Source organism: Periplaneta americana, chromosome 13, assembly GCF_040183065.1.
Source record: "Periplaneta americana isolate PAMFEO1 chromosome 13, P.americana_PAMFEO1_priV1, whole genome shotgun sequence".
In the NCBI taxonomy this organism is placed as follows: domain Eukaryota; kingdom Metazoa; phylum Arthropoda; class Insecta; order Blattodea; family Blattidae; genus Periplaneta; species Periplaneta americana.
The window spans coordinates 25,231,234-25,249,809 of record NC_091129.1 but is presented as its reverse complement, the minus strand read 5'-3'; the positions used below and the strand labels follow the sequence as shown (position 1 = coordinate 25,249,809).

Here is an 18,576-nt window from a genome sequence, read left to right as displayed (position 1 = left end):
AATATGTTCTAAAAATGATACCTTTACGTGTTATAGTATTCACAAGTTATTTTTTTAACGGTACCGGTCTAAGTTGTTGTTCTTAAACTACAGGTATACTTTTATTTCAAATGGTTAGAGATTCTCCCTTTTAATTTGGTTAGGCGAAAAATATTTTTTAAGAACGTGAAGCAGTACTAATATTCGAACACACATGAATAGCTTAACCTTCCTACTACGAAGAGGGTTAATGCATTTACGCCACTGACGATTTTTCAATATTATTTTTGTTTTTCTATCTTTTTCTTCTTGGAATTCCATGTATTTGTCCGTTATATGTCTATTAACAATTTTAATTAACAATAACATAAATAATTACTCTAATTTAAGATGTAATTCACATTATTTATATGGGGTTATCTTGTTACCCCCCATGATAGTCTGTGTCATGACAATTCAAGGATATAAAATTCAATCCCAAGCATAATTTTCTTCATGTCTATGTTTCTCTCCTTCCAAATTATTTTATTTTGTCCTATTTATAACAATTTTTATACTGTTATTTATATTATCACTATCTTTTATTCGCAACTTTTTATTTTTTATTTCTGTGTGATAAGATTTCTTTCTGAAAGTGATTTTGTTAAAAGTAATTATTAGTCTAGCCTTTCTTCGAGATGCTCGTTGTAGTATACAGTACGAATACGGTATTTGAATTTCAACAAATAACTAAAATTAGATTTATTACTTTATTTAATTAGTTATTTAACCACACTGTATCAAGTACTAGGTTATTTAGCTTCGATGGAATTGGTGATAGCGAGATGGTATTTCACGAGATGAGGCCGAGGATTCGCCATAGATTACCTGACATTTGTTTTACGGTTGGGGAATACTTCGGAAAAACTGAACCAAGCGGAAATTGAACCCACGCCCGAGCGCAACTCTGTGTCGACCAGGCAAGCACCTTAGTGGACTGAGCTACACGTCGGTGGCGACTTATTATTTTCATATCTTTAGAAAATAGTTTTTATTTTATTTTATTATAAACAAATGTTTTTGAGTTGCTCACGGTTGTATGTCTGGTATCTTAGTATTAAATTTTCAATAACTAACTGAAATGATTTACAGTTTATATTACAGTACTGTGACATTCATTGCCTTTAAATGTGTTTTCCACTATTCAAAATTATGCAGCATTAAGCAGTTTGCCTTGAAATGGAAGGGAGGCAAATTTAAATTTACTAACTTATGTTATTTTATAGTGTCACCAGAAACATATCTAAAGTTCAATAATTTTGTCAGGTTTTGGAAATATGGGACACATGTGATAGTTTTTACAATTATGTTAAGTTATTATTACATTAAAATTCGTCACATCATTTATAATACTGATACTATAATAATAATTTTAGTACAATATTTTACGACGCTTTATCAACATCTAAGGTTATTTAGCGTCTGAATGAGATGAAGGTGATAATACCGGTGAAATGAATCCATGGTCCATCACCGATAGTTACCCAGCATTTGCACATATTGGTTTTAGGGAAAACCCCAGGAAAAACCTCAATCAAGTACCTTTCCCCGAACGGGAATCGAAACCGGGACACCTAGTTTCGCGGCCAGATGCGCTAACCGTTACTCTACAGATGTGGAAATAATAATAATAATTATAATAATAATAATAATAATAATAATAATAATAATCGTGGTCATAATAAATATTATTATAAAAAAAGTTCGACTTCTGATCCGTCACATTTATCACGACAGTTTATACAGCGCTTTAATTTCAAAACTTCCCGGTCTAAATAACTAATTCTTTAAATTGAATTCAATTTAAACCAAAAACACGTCAGTTTGGATGTTGAGGGGAAAGTCTGAAACCAGGCTTAATTGCATTTTAGATTTCACAATCAATCCAGCCACCCCTATTTTGAAATTTCAAAAGACACTTCTAAATTTTTATACTTAAATATGAAAGAGCATTCAATTGTTTATACACCTCATTCATTTGTCTTCGCATCTTTTGTTTTCTATCGTCGCCTAGGAACCTACAGTTTAGCTATTATCAGTTGATTGTAGGATGAGAACACAGCTTATTTTGTGTAAATTTAAAATGCATGTGTAATTTTCTAAATTTAATCAATAAGGATGATTTATGTTCTCTCTTGAAGGGTATACATCATTTTAAATTAACATAATATACAAACACAACTATTACATGATATGCTCAATAAGTTTTTGTAGTTTTATTCTCTTCAACTCTAATCCACAATAACAACAATCTAGGTTCCCAGGTGACGATAGAAAACAAAAGATGCGGAAACAAGTGAAAGGAAGTGTATAAACGAATGAATACTCTTTCATATTTAAGTATAAAAGTATAGGAATGCCATTTTAAATTTTAAATTGGGAATGGCTGGGGTGGAGGTTGAAATGTAACATGCAATTAAGCCTGGTTACAGATTTCCCTCTCAATATCTAAATTGACGTATTTTTTGTTTAGCCTAAATTGAATTCAATTAAATAATTAGTTATTTAGACTGGAAAGTTTTGAAATGAAAGCTCTGTATATTTTTTCCTCTTGTGTTTTAAATATACAGGGACATCATTTTATTTTTACTAACATTTTTAATATTAACCTGGTTATACCTTTAGAGAACCGGAAACACAGATTGCTACCCCCCTTCCACGACTGTAGTTCGATGATACTAGCGTAAAACACAAACAAATCACTCTACTAGATATAGGAGAGAAGAAAAGTAGTTCATCCATTTACGTATACTAGGAAATATCGCAATTTTGAGTTCGATAATTTTCATTAGGTTTTTGTTTAATCTTAATACAGTACTGTATTAAGAATAAGTGTTTTTACTCACGAACTGAGTTGGCCATGCGAACGTATTCATTATGCAGTGTAGATTATACTGTCTATCAGCATATTAGCGTACAATATAGAGAATGAAGTTAAATTGAAAAATAATCATAATATGGATATTTAAACACATTTTTGAAAATGGTGGCCGTTTATTTCGATACAGCCTTCAGTTCTAATGTGCATATTATCGCACTATAGACTATTGCATCTAATTCCAATTGCCAGTTTCGTCCTTCGTTCTAGTAACTCATGTTGAAATAATTTTGTACCTAGTCTATAAAAGAGTACCTTACGTACTGTAAATTCAATTTTAACTTCTGCCCGACCTGCACAGATAAAATTACTCAGACATGCTATCTAATGTCCGTCCAAGTGGTTATGCCGCAGGATCGCAGAAAGGAGGGAAATCATGTGACAATTAATTACTTAAAGAGGCCCTTTTATTTAAGTTACTTTAAACAGTTGTATAATATTACGTAAACGTCCAATTCCTAACAGAAATTAATGTTTTCAGAAAATAGCTAAGACAGCCCTGCTTTTACAGAGGGGCGGAGGTGGAGGAAATCGGGATGCGACGTAGACAAACGGACAGTACCTGTGCGAAAATATGATTCAATATTGAAAGCTCTTTCGTCACTGGAAAACGCGAACATATTTCTAGAACGTACTATACTCACTAACTCAGTGCTGTTTACTATATGCGGTCTTGGATCTGTGTGTAGAGGACAGCTGGAACTTCATTAGTAGAAGGGGTGGGAGTGAAGTACATTAAAAAATTCATGTACAATAAAAATTGATGTAAAAATAAAATGATGTCCCTGTATATGACAGCATTAGAAATGCATTACTTCTCATTCTCTGTAAACAGCTTGTATATCTCTATATTTAATATTATGCAACCCTATTTTACAAGAACAGCAGTTACTTTAGATGTTGTGTGCTTTTATCTCTTCTTGCCCTTTCCAATTGGAGCGCATTGTGTAGAAAGGAACGAACTCACAAAAAATGTAATATCTCATTCATGAAATAATTCTACGAATCCATGTTTTGATAAACAAATTACGTCTTATAATATGCTTCTGGTTTCAGTAATAAGTTACGCGTTTATATTTAATTGTGAATTTAGTACTTACATGCAACTTACAAGTACAGTTTTTTCAGTTTAAGTATTTAAATCAATACAAAACATGTCCCATTTAGAATTACTACAAATTGATGTCAACAATATTTATCAATGGCTTTTATATAATGGGTTAAACTTTAATACAAAACAATGTTGTTATATGACTTATACAAGGACTACATCTTATTTAAGAGGTAATTATACATTGAACGATGAACCATTACAACGAATATATTGTGTAAAAGATCTCTTAACCATAATTTGACTTTTCATAATCACATATTTAATATAACTCATGATATACCAACACCTAAATCAGATTCTCTAACTGGAGCTCAGTTCGCTGATGACATTGCTGTCCTTAGCAAAGGAGATACTGGTGAACAAGTGACAACCATTCTACAAAACTTTCTTCAGGAAATTGAAATATGGAACAAAAAATGGAGAACAGTCATGAACACAAATAAGTCATCAACAGTAACATTCACATACCTCAAAAAAGAAAAAGTACTTCCATTATACCACAACTGTTCACCAGTACCACAGCATGAAGAAGTACGATATCTTGGACTCATCCTAGACAGTCGCTTGACCTGGAATAAACATCTCACTTACACCCTCCAGAGATTAAGATACAGACTTCATCGATTGAAAGCAATACTTTCCAGCTCTAGTCTTTCCCTTTCCAACAAAAGGTTAATATATGTAATGCTTCTCAAACCTATTTGGCTCTATGGATGTTCATTATGGGGATCGGCTTCTATAAGCCAAATCAAGCGTATTCAAACATTCCAAAATCGGGCGCTAAGGATAATCACTGGAGCACCATGGTACGTAAGAAATGAAACACTTCATTCAGATCTAGACCTAGCCAAAATAGAGACTGTAATTCATTCTTCCTACACACGCTTATTTGCAACATTGTCAACACATTCTAACAACTTAATCAACCAGATTCCTCGGAACCTGCCCCCTGCACGGCCTGATCGTCGCCTCAAGAGGAAAAGGCACACTGATTTGTTGATGCTTTGAGGAACGTTAATGGACGTCACCCTCTCCACAAGTCTCATATTATTGTAACGTTAATTATTTAAGCACAATTGATAGTACTAATGTACAAAAATTGTCAAATAAATTAAAAAAAAATTAATATAACAAATAATGCTTTCAAAAATCTGGGTTTTATTATTAGAAATTCAAAAACTTAACAAACACTTCGACTTTGACACGCCTTTTTGTCATGTTCGCGCTAAATTTCAATATGCCTCAGTAATTTGATCACCCACTTGCAAATCACATAGTAATCAAATTGAAAAAATTCAAAAACTATTCTCTAGATATTTGTATTTTAGAAGATATCATTCTTCGGCCCTCAATAATAAAATTTCGTACAACAATCTATTTGCCGAATCTAATTTAATGTATCTTGCCAGTCGTAGATTACTTGGTGAGCAACTTTTATTGTATATAATATTCAACGGTCTACTGGATAACAGCGAAATATTATCACAAATCCAGTTTAACGCTAGAACATCATATTTAAGAAATCGTCAATTGTTATATTATAAAAAAACCAAACACTTCATCACATAAAATTTCACCAGTGTTAAAAATGTGTTCAAATTTCAACATGAGATCTAGATTTCTGCATTTCGTACATGGAATAAAAACATTTTCTTATTAATATACTGAAGGTAGTTGATTTTATATAATATTGCTATTTGTTACTCTGTAATTTGCCAATTACAGCTACATTTTACATTTTTGGCTATGATATCTATACTTAACTATTTTTTATTTATTTTACTTTGTATTTTTCATTTATATCTATATCTGTGTCTTTTATTTAAGTAGTATCTATTTGTCTGTTTTTTTTTTCTCATTTTCCATTTCAATTTGTCTTTACACTTGTATCTTGCATTTGTATCTCTTTCATCTCTTTTTTCATGTTATATGCAATTCTATGTTTTAGTTTTTAACGAATATCTGTACTGTCTATTGTAATTGGGGCTTTGCCCTGTTATAGACATAAAATAAATAAATAAATAAATAAATAAATAAATAAATAAATAATAAATAAAATAAATAAGAATGTGGGATAGTTCCTTTCTATAAAATATATACAATTATAACGCGAAAATTAGTAGAAAAACGAAAGTTCTGAGATATATTCTGTGTTTACATTGAATTTCCAATTCAGAGGATAATTTACAAAGAGGATTGTATACATTAAATGAAATATTAAAAGATTTTGGGATGGAAATTTCAGCACAAAAATCAAAAGTAATGGCATTTTTAGGACAAGACCCAGTGAGAAGTAAGATAATACACAATAACCAATGCCTCGAACAAGTGCAAAATTTCAATTATCTGGGTTGTGAAATATCTTATCAAAATGAAAAAGATGTGAACAAGAAAATTACCAAATTTACACAAATTCTAGGAATAATAAACAATACATTAAAAGCTAAATTAGTACAAAAATCTACAAGAATAAAAATATATAATACACTAGCATTACCCACCCTTCTATACGGAAGCGAGATTTGGACATTAAAGAAAAAAGACATGAACAGAATCAAAGCAACGGAAATGAAATTTTTCAGGAGAACAGCAGGATATACTCTTTTAGACCGAAAAAGGAATGAAGAAATTTTAGAACAATTAGAAGTAGAGTCAGTAGAAGAAAAAATCACCAGATACAAATTCAATTGGCTAGATCATGTAAGAAGAATGGAAAATTCAAGAATCCCAAAAATTATGATGCAATATAAACATAGAGGACATCGTCGACCAGGAAGACCGTTAAGAAGACTGCTAGATGGGGCCGAAACAGGTCTACAGAAGCCTAATTCGTGAAGGATGATGATGATGATGATGATGACATTGAATATTAATTACATATTTAATATAATTGTCTAGCGATGTTTAGCGATTCTAGAATTTCTAAAATTACTGGCATTATAATGTTAATCCATCATTCCTCTTTCATTTGTTCTGTACGACTAAATTACTCAAATTATTTCATTAACCTAATGGGTTATTTCATTGTCTACTTTCATTTTGTAAATTTTATTATTAATTAATTTCTGTCTCTTTCTTTTTCTGTCTGCGGATTTCCCTGTATTTGGTTGTAGATTTAAAGTTCATAATACGAATAGCGGTTTTGCTTTAATTTTTTTTTTTGCTGAATATGTGAGTAATGAGATGTGATTTTAAAAACTGTGATTTTGTCAATGTGACAGGATTATCTCTGGTTCAGACTGTGACTATAGTTCCTAGAAATTGCCACTTCCAACAGATAACTGACTCATAGCGATGGCTACTGATGTGTGTATTGTGTGACAGCTCTATGTCCAGACAACTGCAAGTCATAAGATTCATTAACTTGAAGGAGAACATAATTGCGATGTAATTAATCTTTATCCCACTCAAACGTCAAAGTCGGCAACTCTTTGTCACTCAAGCTACATTTACACGCCAGGACCGAGGAGGTTAAAGAATGCCCTCGCTATATTCTTCCACGAATGATTCTCGGACACTATTCGAATATCGTACCAGTGGTAGTAGTAGTACTAGTAGCAGTGGTAGTGGTAGTGGTAGTAGTAGTGGTAGTGATAGTAGTAATAGTAGTAGCAGCAGCAGCAGTAGTAGTATTAGTAGTAGTGGTAGCAGCAGCAGTAGTAGTAGTAGAAGCAGCAGTAGTACTAGTAGTAGTGGTGGTGGTAGTAGTAGTGGTAGTAGCAGCAGCAGTAGTAGTGGTAGTAGTAGTAGTAGTGGTGGTGGTGGTGGTGGTGGTAGTAGCGGCAGCGGTAGTAGCGGTAGTAGTAGTGGTAGTAGTAGTAGTAGTAGTAGTGGTAGTGATAGTAGTAGTAGTAGTGGTAGTAGCAGCAGCAGTAGTAGTGGTAGTAGTAGTGGTGGTGGTGGTGGTGGAGGTGGTGTTGGTGGTGTTGGTGGTGGTAGTAATAGCAGTGGTAGTAGTAGCAGTGGTAGTAGCGGTAGTAGTAGTAGTAGTGGTAGTAGCAGCAGCAGTAGTAGTGGTAGTAGCAGCAGCAGTAGTACTGGTAGTAGCAGCAGCAGTAGTAGTGGTAGTAGTAGTGGTAGTAGCAGCAGCAGTAGTAGTGGTAGTGGTAGTAGCAGTAGCGGTAGTGGTAGTAGTAGTAATAGTAGCAGCAGCAGTAGTAGTGGTAGCAGCAGCAGTAGTAGTAGTGGTAGTGGTAGTAGTAACAGTAGCAGCAGCAGTAGTAGTAGTGGTAGTAGTAGTAGTAGTAGTAGTAGTAGCAGCAGTAGTAGTAATAGTAGCAGCAGCATCAGTAGTAGTAGTGGTAGCAGCAGCAGTAGTAGTAGTGGTAGTAGTGGTAGCAGCAGTAGTAGTAGTGGTAGCAGCAGCAGTAGTAGTAGTGGTAGCAGCAGCAGTAGTAGTAGTGGTAGCAGCAGCAGTAGTAGTGGTAGCAGTAGTAGTAGTAGTGGTAGCAGCAGCAGCAGCAGTAGTAGTAGTAGTAGTAGCATCAGTAGTAGTAGTGTAGTGGTAGTAGTGGTAGCAGCAGTAGTAGTAGTGGTAGCAGCAGCAGTAGTAGTAGTGGTAGCAGCACTAGTAATAGTGGTAGCAGCAGCAGTAGTAGTAGTAGTAGTGGTAGTAGTGGTAGCAGCAGTAGTAGTAGTGGTAGTAGTGGTAGCAGCAGTAGTAGTAGTGGTAGCAGCAGTAGTAGTAGTGGTAGCAGCAGCAGTAGTAGTAGTAGTGGTAGTAGTGTTAGCAGCAGTAGTAGTAGTGGTAGCAGCAGCAGTAGTAGTAGTAGTGGTAGTAGTGGTAGCAGCAGTAGTAGTAGTAGTAGTGGTAGCAGCAGTAGTAGTAGTGGTAGCAGCAGTAGTACTAGTGGTAGCAGTAGTAGTGGTAGTAGTGGTAGCAGCAGTAGTAGTAGTGGTAGCAGCAGTAGTAGTAGTGGTAGCAGCAGCAGTAGTAGTAGTAGTGGTAGTAGTGATAGCAGCAGTAGTAGTAGTGGTAGCAGCAGTAGTAGTAGTGGTAGCAGCAGCAGTAGTAGTAGTGGTAGCAGCAGCAGTAGTAGTAGTGGTAGCAGCAGCAGTAGTAGTAGTGGTAGCAGCAGCAGTAGTAGTAGTGGTAGCAGCAGCAGTAGTAGTAGTGGTAGCAGCAGCAGTAGTAGTAGTGGTAGCAGCAGCAGTAGCAGTAGTAGTAGTGGTAGTAGTGGTAGCAGCAGTAGTAGTAGCGGTAGTAGTGGTAGCAGCAGTAGAGGTAGTGCAAGCAGCAGCAGCAGTAGTGGTAGTAGTGGTAGCAGCAGTAGTAGTAGTGGTAGCAGCAGTAGTATTAGTGGTAGCAACAGCAGTAGTAGTTGTGGTAGTAGTGGTAGCAGCAGTATTAGTAGTGGTAGCAGCAGCAGTAGTAGTAGTGGTAGCATCAGTAGTAGTAGTGGTAGCATCAGTAGTGGTAGTGGTAGCAGCAGCAGTAGTAGTAGTGGTAGTAATGGTAGCAGCAGTAATAGTAGTGGTAGCAGCAGCAGTAGTAGTAGTGGTAGCAGCAGTAGTAGTAGTGGTAGCAGCAGTAGTAGTAGTGGTAGCAGCAGTAGTGTAGTGGTAGCAGCAGCAGTAGTAGTAGTGGTAGCAGCAGCAGTAGTAGTAGTGGTAGTGGTAGTAGTAACAGTAGCAGCAGCAGTAGTAGTATTGGTAGTAGTGGTAGCAGCAGTAATAGTAGTGGTAGCAGCAGCAGTAGTAGTAGTGGTAGCAGCAGTAGTAGTTGTAGTGGTAGCAGCAGTAGTGTAGTGGTAGCAGCAGCAGTAGTAGTAGTGGTAGCAGCAGCAGTAGTAGTAGTGGTAGAGGTAGTAGTAACAGTAGCAGCAGCAGTAGTAGTAGTGGTAGTAGTGGTAGCAGCAGTAATAGTAGTGGTAGCAGCAGCAGTAGTAGTAGTGGTAGCAGCAGTAGTAGTAGTGGTAGCAGCAGCAGTAGTAGTAGTGGTAGCAGCAGTAGTAGTAGTGGTAGCAGCAGTAGTAGTAGTGGTAGCAGCAGCAGTGGTAGTAGTGGTAGCAGCAGTAATAGTAGTGGTAGCAGCAGCAGTAATAGTAGTGGTAGCAGCAGCAGTAGTAGTAGTGGTAGTGGTAGTAGTAACAGTAGCAGCAGCAGTAGTAGTAGTGGTAGTAGTGGTAGCAGCAGTAATAGTAGTGGTAGCAGCAGTAATAGTAGTGGTAGCAGCAGCAGTAGTAGTAGTGGTAGCAGCAGTAGTAGTAGTGGTAGCAGCAGCAGTAGTAGTAGTGGTAGCAGCAGTAGTAGTAGTGGTAGCAGCAGCAGTAGTAGTAGTGGTAGCAGCAGTAGTAGTAGTGGTAGCAGTAGTAGTGGTAGCAGCAGCAGTAGTAGTAGTAGTGGTAGTAGTGGTAGCAGCAGTAGTAGTAGTGGTAGCAGCAGCAGTAGTAGTAGTGGTAGCAGCAGCAGTAGTAGTAGTGGTAGCAGCAGCAGTAGTAGTAGTGGTAGCAGCAGCAGTAGTAGTAGTGGTAGCAGCAGCAGTAGCAGTAGTAGTAGTGGTAGTAGTGGTAGCAGCAGTAGTAGTAGTAGTGGTAGCAGCAGTAGTGGTAGTGGTAGCAGCAGCAGCAGCAGCAGTAGTGGTAGTAGTGGTAGCAGCAGTAGTAGTAGTGGTAGCAGCAGTAGTATTAGTGGTAGCAGCAGCAGTAGTAGTAGTGGTAGCAGCAGCAGTAGTAGTAGTGGTAGTAGTGGTAGCATCAGTAGTAGTAGTGGTAGCATCAGTAGTGGTAGTGGTAGCATCAGTAGTGGTAGTGGTATCAGCAGCAGTAGTGGTAGTGGTAGCAGCAGCAGTAGTAGTAGTGGTAGTAGTGGTAGCAGCAGCAGTAGTAGTAGTGGTAGCAGCAGTAGTAGTAGTGGTAGCAGCAGCAGTAGTAGTATTGGTAGCAGCAGTAGTAGTAGTGGTAGCAGCAGCAGTAGTGTAGTGGTAGCAGCAGCAGTAGTAGTAGTGGTAGCAGCAGCAGTAGTAGTAGTGGTAGCAGCACTAGTAGTAGTGGTAGCAGCAGCAGTAGTAGTATTGGTAGCAGCAGTAGTAGTAGTGGTAGCAGCAGCAGTAGTGTAGTGGTAGCAGCAGCAGTAGTAGTAGTGGTAGCAGCAGCAGTAGTAGTAGTGGTAGCAGCAGCAGTAGTAGTAGTGGTAGCAGCTGTAGTAGTAGTGGTAGCAGCAGCAGTAGTAGTAGTGGTAGCAGCAGCAGTAGTAGTAGTGGTAGCAGCAGCAGTAGTAGTAGTGGTAGTGGTAGTAGTATTGGTAGTAGTGGTAGCAGCAGTAATAGTAGTGGTAGCAGCAGCAGTAGTAATAGTGGTAGCAGCAGCAGTAGTAGTAGTGGTAGCAGCAGTAGTAGTAGTGGTAGCAGCAGTAGTAGTAGTGGTAGCAGCAGCAGTAGTAGTAGTGGTAGCAGCAGCAGTAGTAGTAGTGGTAGTGGTAGTAGTAACAGTAGCAGCAGCAGTAGTAGTAGTGGTAGTAGTGGTAGCAGCAGTAATAGTAGTGGTAGCAGCAGCAATAGTAGTAGTGGTAGCAGCAGCAGCAGTAGTAGTGGTAGCAGCAGTAGTGTAGTGGTAGCAGCAGCAGTAGTAGTAGTGGTAGCAGCAGCAGTAGTAGTAGTGGTAGTGGTAGTAGTAACAGTAGCAGCAGCAATAGTAGTGGTAGTAGTGGTAGCAGCAGTAATAGTAGTGGTAGCAGCAGTAGTAGTAGTGGTAGTGGTAGTAGTAGTAGTAGCAGCAGCAGTAGTAGTAGTGGTAGCAGCAGCAGTAGTAATAGTGGTAGTAGTGGTAGCAGCAGTAGTAGTAGTGGTAGCAGCAGCAGTAGTAGTAGTGGTAGCAGCAGCAGTAGTAGTAGTGGTAGCAGCAGCAGTAGTAGTAGTGGTAGCAGCAGCAGTAGTAGTAGTGGTAGCAGCAGCAGTAGCAGTAGTAGTAGTGGTAGTAGTGGTAGCAGCAGTAGTAGTAGTAGTGGTAGCAGCAGTAGTAGTAGTAGTGGTAGCAGCAGTAGTGGTAGTGGTAGCAGCAGCAGCAGTAGTGGTAGTAGTTGTAGCAGCAGTAGTAGTAGTGGTAGCAGCAGTAGTATTAGTGGTAGCAGCAGCAGTAGTAGTAGTGGTAGTAGTGGTAGCAGCAGTAGTAGTAGTGGTAGCAGCAGCAGTAGTAGTAGTGGTAGTAGTGGTATCATCAGTAGTAGTAGTGTTAGCATCAGTAGTGGTAGTGGTAGCAGCAGCAGTAGTATTAGTGGTAGTAGTGGTAGCAGCAGTAATAGTAGTGGTAGCAGCAGCAGTAGTAGTAGTGGTAGCAGCAGTAGTAGTATTGGTAGCAGCAGCAGTAGTAGTAGTGGTAGCAGCAGTAGTAGTAGTGGTAGCAGCAGTAGTAGTGTTAGCAGAAGCAGTAGTAGTAGTGGTAGCAGCAGTAGTGTAGTGGTAGCAGCAGCAGTAGTAGTAGTGGTAGCAGCAGCAGTAGTAGTAGTGGTAGTAGTAACAGTAGCAGCAGCAGTAGTAGTAGTGGTAGTAGTGGTAGCAGCAGTAATAGTAGTGGTAGCAGCAGCAGTAGTAGTAACAGTAGCAGCAGCAGTAGTAGTAGTGGTAGTAGTGGTAGCAGCAGTAATAGTATTGGTAGCAGCAGTAGTAGTAGTGGTAGCAGCAGCAGTAGTAGTAGTGGTAGCAGCAGTAGTAGTGTTAGCAGCAGCAGTAGTAGTAGTGGTAGCAGCAGTAGTAGTAGTGGTAGCAGCAGTAGTATAGTGGTAGCAGCAGCAGTAGTAGTAGTGGTAGTGGTAGTAGTAACAGTAGCAGCAGCAGTAGTAGTAGTGGTAGTAGTGGTAGCAGCAGTAGTAGTAGTAGTGGTAGCAGCAGTAGTGTAGTGGTAGCAGCAGCAGTAGTAGTAGTGGTAGCAGCAGCAGTAGTAGTAGTGGTAGCAGCAGTAGTAGTAGTGGTAGCAGCAGCAGTAGTAGTAGTGGTAGTAGTGGTAGCAGCAGTAGTAGTAGTGGTAGCAGCAGCAGCAGCAGTAGTAGTAGTGGTAGCATCAGTAGTAGTAGTGGTAGCATCAGTAGTGGTAGTGGTAGCAGCAGCAGTAGTAGTAGTGGTAGCAGCAGTAATAGTAGTGGTAGCAGCAGCAGTAGTAGTAGTGGTAGCAGCAGTAGTAGTGTTAGCAGCAGCAGTAGTAGTAGTGGTAGCAGCAGTAGTGTAGTGGTAGCAGCAGCAGTAGTAGTAGTGGTAGCAGCAGCAGTAGTAGTAGTGGTAGCAGCAGCAGTAGTAGTAGTGGTAGTGGTAGTAGTAACATTAGCAGCAGCAGTAGTAGTAGTGGTAGTAATGGTAGCAGCAGTAATAGTAGTGGTAGCAGCAGCAGTAGTAGTAGTGGTAGTAGCAGTTGTAGTAGTAGTGGTAGCAGCAGTAGTGTAGTGGTAGCAGCAGCAGTAGTAGTAGTGGTAGCAGCAGCAGTAGTAGTAGTGGTAGTGGTAGTAGTAACAGTAGCAGCAGCAGTAGTAGTAGTGGTAGTAGTGGTAGCAGCAGTAATAGTAGTGGTAGCAGCAGCAGTAGTAGTAGTGGTAGCAGCAGTAGTAGTAGTGGTAGCAGCAGCAGTAGTAGTAGTGGTAGCAGCAGTAGTAGTAGTGGTAGCAGCAGCAGTAGTAGTAGTGGTAGCAGCAGTATTGTAGTGGTTGCAGCAGCAGTAGTAGTAGTGGTAGCAGCAGCAGTAGTAGTATTGGTAGCAGCAGTAGTAGTAGTGGTCTAGCAGCAGTAGTAGTATTAGTGGTAGTAGTGGTAGCAGCAGTAGTAGTAGTGGTAGCAGCAGCAGTAGTAGTAGTGGTAGCAGCAGCAGTAGTAGTAGTAGTGGTAGTAGTGGTAGCAGCAGTAGTAGTAGTGGTAGCAGCAGTAGTAGTAGTGGTAGCAGCAGCAGTAGTAGTAGTGGTAGTAGTGGTAGCATCAGTAGTAGTAGTGGTAGCATCAGTAGTGGTAGTGGTAGCAGCAGCAGCAGTAGTTGTAGTGGTAGTCTTGGTAGCATCAGTAGTAGTAGTGGTAGCATCAGTAGTGGTAGTGGTAGCAGCAGCAGTAGTAGTAGTGGTAGTAGTGGTAGCATCAGTAGTAGTAGTGGTAGCTTCAGTAGTGGTAGTGGTAGCAGCAGCAGTAGTAGTAGTAGTGGTAGTAGTGGTAGCAGCAGTAGTAGTAGTGGTAGCAGCAGCAGTAGTAGTAGTGGTAGCATCAGTAGTAGTAGTGGTAGCAGCAGTAGTAGTAGTGGTAGCAGCAGCAGTAGTAGTAGTGGTAGTAGTGGTAGCATCAGTAGTAGTAGTGGTAGCATCAGTTGTGGTAGCGGTAGCAGCAGCAGTAGTAGTAGTGGTAGTAGTGGTAGCAGCAGTAGTAGTAGTGGTAGCAGCAGCAGTAGTAGTAGTGGTAGTAGTGGTAGCATCAGTAGTAGTAGTGGTAGCATCAGTAGTGGTAGTGGTAGCAGCAGCAGTAGTAGTAGTGGTAGTAGTGGTAGCATCAGTAGTAGTAGTGGTAGCATCAGTAGTGGTACTGGTAGCAGCAGCAGTAGTAGTAGTGGTAGTAGTGGTAGCAGCAGTAATAGTAGTGGTAGCAGCAGTAGTAGTAGTGGTAGCAGCAGCAGTAGTAGTAGTGGTAGTGGTAGTAGTAACAGTAGCAGCAGCAGTAGTAGTAGTGGTAGTAGTGGTAGCAGCAGTAATAGTAGTGGTAGCAGCAGCAGTAGTAGTAGTGGTAGCAGCAGTAGTAGTAGTGGTAGCAGCAGTAGTGTAGTGGTAGCAGCAGCAGTAGTAGTAGTGGTAGCAGCAGTAGTAGTAGTAGTGGTAGCAGCAGTAGTAGTAGTGTTAGCAGCAGCAGTAGTAGTAGTGGTAGCAGCAGTAATAGTAGTGGTAGCAGCAGTAGTAGTAGTGGTAGCAGCAGTAGTAGTAGTGGTAGCAGCAGCAGTAGTAGTAGTGGTAGTGGTAGTAGTAACAGTAGCAGCAGCAGTAGTAGTAGTGGTAGTAGTGGTAGCAGCAGCTGTAGTGGTAGTGGTAGTAGTAACAGTAGCAGCAGGAGTAGTAGTAGTGTTAGTAGTGGTAGCAGCAGTATTAGTAGTGGTAGCAGCAGCAGTAGTAGTAGTGGTAGCAGCAGCAGTAGTAGTAGTGGTAGCAGCAGTAGTGTAGTGGTAGCAGCAGCTGTAGTAGTAGTGGTAGCAGCAGTAGTAGTAGTGGTAGCAGCAGCAGTAGTAGTAGTGGTAGCAGCAGTAGTAGTAGTGGTAGCAGCAGCAGTAGTAGTAGTGGTAGCAGCAGTAGTGTAGTGGTAGCAGCAGCAGTAGTAGTAGTGGTAGCAGCAGCAGTAGTAGTAGTGGTGGTAGTAGTAGTAGTGGTGGTAGTAGTAGTAGTAGTAGTAGTAGTAGTAGTAGTAGTAGTAGTACAAGTCTTCTCTTTCACTGAACCAGATTTGAATAACATATAAGAAATACATGCTCCAACGTGCTTGGTAAGAAATCATTCATCGCCTCGATATCGTCACAGTGACAGCTGGACCTCACGTAGAGATATGGTGATGTGCATAACGAAACTTGTTGAGTTTTCCTGTCATATAAACCAGGGCTGGGCACATTACGTGATTCTGAGAAATGAGCGCTGTGTGCTTTAAAGAGCGTGTTTTGCGAGAGCTGTGACGTAAGCATACTGTACGTCATTCAGTGTCGGTGCAGTGGTGACTTTAATGTATAAAGGGGGGAGGAGTTCTTATTGGTAGACAGCAGTGGATTAGCTAAGTGTTTAATTTGGCATAAGACACTCCAACTGATTAAGAAATTTCAATATCCAACGACATTATTCTTTACAACATGCTACTGAATATGACAAATATGTTGGTAATGAACGACATAAATTAATACAACTTAAAGAAAATGTTTCTCAGGTACATTATATTAGAGTATCTATTTGGTATTTACATTGCATTATAAATTATTATACATTTAGTAATATATAATTTAAATTATACAAGTATTATGATATATCATAGTATAGTATATTACAGTTCATGATATATCATATATCATATTATATATCATGAAGTATTATGATATATCATAATAATTGTATAATTTAAAATTATATATTATTAAATGTACTATAATAACTTATAATGCAATATAAATGTCGAATAGATACTCTAATATAATGTACCTGAGAAATATTTTTTAAGTTGTATTAATTTATGGTCATATCATATCATATCATATCATATCATATCATATCATATCATATCATATCATATCATATCATATCATATCATATCATATTATATATCACATATCATATCATATATCGTATCGTATCATATCATATATCGTATCGTATCATATCATATCATATTATATATCATATCATATCATATCATATCATATCATATCATATCATATCATATCATATCATATCATATCATATCATATCATATCATATCATATCATATCATAACATATCATATCATATCATATAGTATGTATTAACAGGATGACAAATGCACTTAGTGAATCGGCTATGGGAATTATCTACAAAATTTGCCACGAAATTGCAAAGGAATTGAAAACATTCAACGAAGGTGATTTCATCAAGCGATGTTTAATTATATTGGCAGATGACCTCTGTCCACAGCAAGTAGGGGAAGTGGAAGCCATACGCCTGTCTCGTAGGACCGTGGTCAAAAGATTGCAGTATGTGCGTATGGGTTATGTAAATAAGCCTAATGATTTGTGTGTGTGCATAGAGCGAAGTTTATTCCATTAAATTAATAAGAGTGTTATAAATCCTGTACTGTACAATGGATTGATGTAATATTCTTATAAACTATTATGTACTGACAGACTGAATGAATAGAACAACCGTGGCTCTTGTTATATTAATGCAGGGAAGGTAGCTGTAATGCGAGTCCGCCACTGCGTGAGGATTCTGCTCTGGCTTGGAATTGAAGTGCCTTGCGGAGCGAGAGCAGCTCTGGCCGGGTAGACTGAGCCGCTCTCATGCCCGGCCCTGATATAAACGTTACTGTAGGTTTCTATCTTCAACCGTTTACCAATTACATACAATTCAATTTAGGTACATTCGAGCGATCCACCTTGTATATGTGAATACGATGCTCACTATTCAAAATTCTGAACCTCAGTCTTCTTGTGTTGCAGGTGGAAGCTTGAACGTGTGTCCGGGTGGCACGCCATCATGATATCAGACGGCCGCGGTACTACTTCAGGCTCCCCATCCTCCCCGCCTTATAGTGAGTACCATCACCACCACCCCTACCAACAAGCTTACCAGCAAGCCTCATACAAACATCCCCCACACTCACACCACAGCCATCACCCTCCGCCACCTTCACCACCGTCTTCGCCATCCTCGGCGGCTTCCACCAGAGGTTGCTGCAATCTCCGGCGAGGATCCTGTTGCAACAACGGCAATGGCCGTCAACGCAGGCGAAGGGGCTCTTCCTGGTGCTGCTGCTGTTACTGTCCCTCTACTGTGTCCTCGTCTGTGTTTACAAGTCTCGGAGTCTGCGTCCTTGTACTAGGGTACACACTTTTAGGTGCCTTCACCTTTATGGCACTGGAAGGCGGGCTGAAAGACACATCACATGTTAGTTCAAGTAATGTAGCAACTTCATCGTCAAGTGGTACTTCTTCGTCATCATCGTCATCGAATTCTAAATCAACTAGTGACAAATCAGTAGTGTTAGGAGAAGATATTCGTTCGAGAACTGTTGAGAAGTTGTGGAGTATAACTGAGGACTTGAATATTCTCTATAAAGACAATTGGACGAGGCTAGCTGCTCAGGAAGTACTCAAGTTTCAAGATACTCTAGTGAGAAATCTTAGGGGTTACGGTAGTGGTGGTGTGATCGTGAAGACTGGCGGTGGCGCAGGCAACGGTGGATCCATTTACTACAATCATCACCACCACAGATGGTCCTTCTCGTCGTCTTTTCTGTATTCGCTTACACTCATCACAACCATCGGTAAGTTATTCTTTATTATATTATAATAATACCTTTAACATAACCATTTTAAGACAACAGTGCTCTGAGAAAAACTATGTTATAAATTTCGTGAAGGAAGCGGATTTAAATTCCAGGTGCATAAACTTCTACAGTGACATTTACAAAGTTTAGGTAAAAGGAGTATCAAGTTATGTTAATAAGTTTAACACTTAAAGCAACATAATAATTTTTAAGACAACTATGCTCTAAGAAGATATTTGTTATAAATTTCGTGAAGGAATCGGATTTAAATTCCGGGTACGTAAACTTCTACAGTGATGTTTAGAATGTTTATGTAAAAGCAGTAAGTTATCCTTTATTATCTTATAGTAATAGCCTAAATTTAACACTGAAAGCAACATAATCATTTTTAAGACAACTCTGCTGTAAGAGGTACTTTGTTATAAATTTCTTTAAGGAATCGGATTTAAATTCCGGGTACATACATTTCTACAGTGATATTTGGAAAGTTTAGGTAAAAGTAGTAAGTTATTCTTTATCATGTTATAGGAATAGCCAAAATTTAACACTTAAAGCAACATAATCATTTTTAAGACAACTGTGCTCTAAGAAGAACTTTGTTATAAATTTCGTGACGGAACCCGA

At 39.1% G+C, this 18,576-nt stretch overlaps 1 long non-coding RNA gene across 1 annotated transcript in view; it reads left to right on the top strand.

Moving 5' to 3' along the window:
• LOC138711549 (uncharacterized) overlaps positions 1-17,616 on the top strand; it is a 418,908-nt gene extending 401,292 nt beyond the window's left edge. Inside the window, exon 3 of the long non-coding RNA XR_011335374.1 lies at positions 17,123-17,616. This is a non-coding gene — a long non-coding RNA (uncharacterized lncRNA). The remainder of the gene's footprint in view (positions 1-17,122) is intronic.
• The last annotated feature ends 960 nt before the right edge of the window (positions 17,617-18,576 follow it).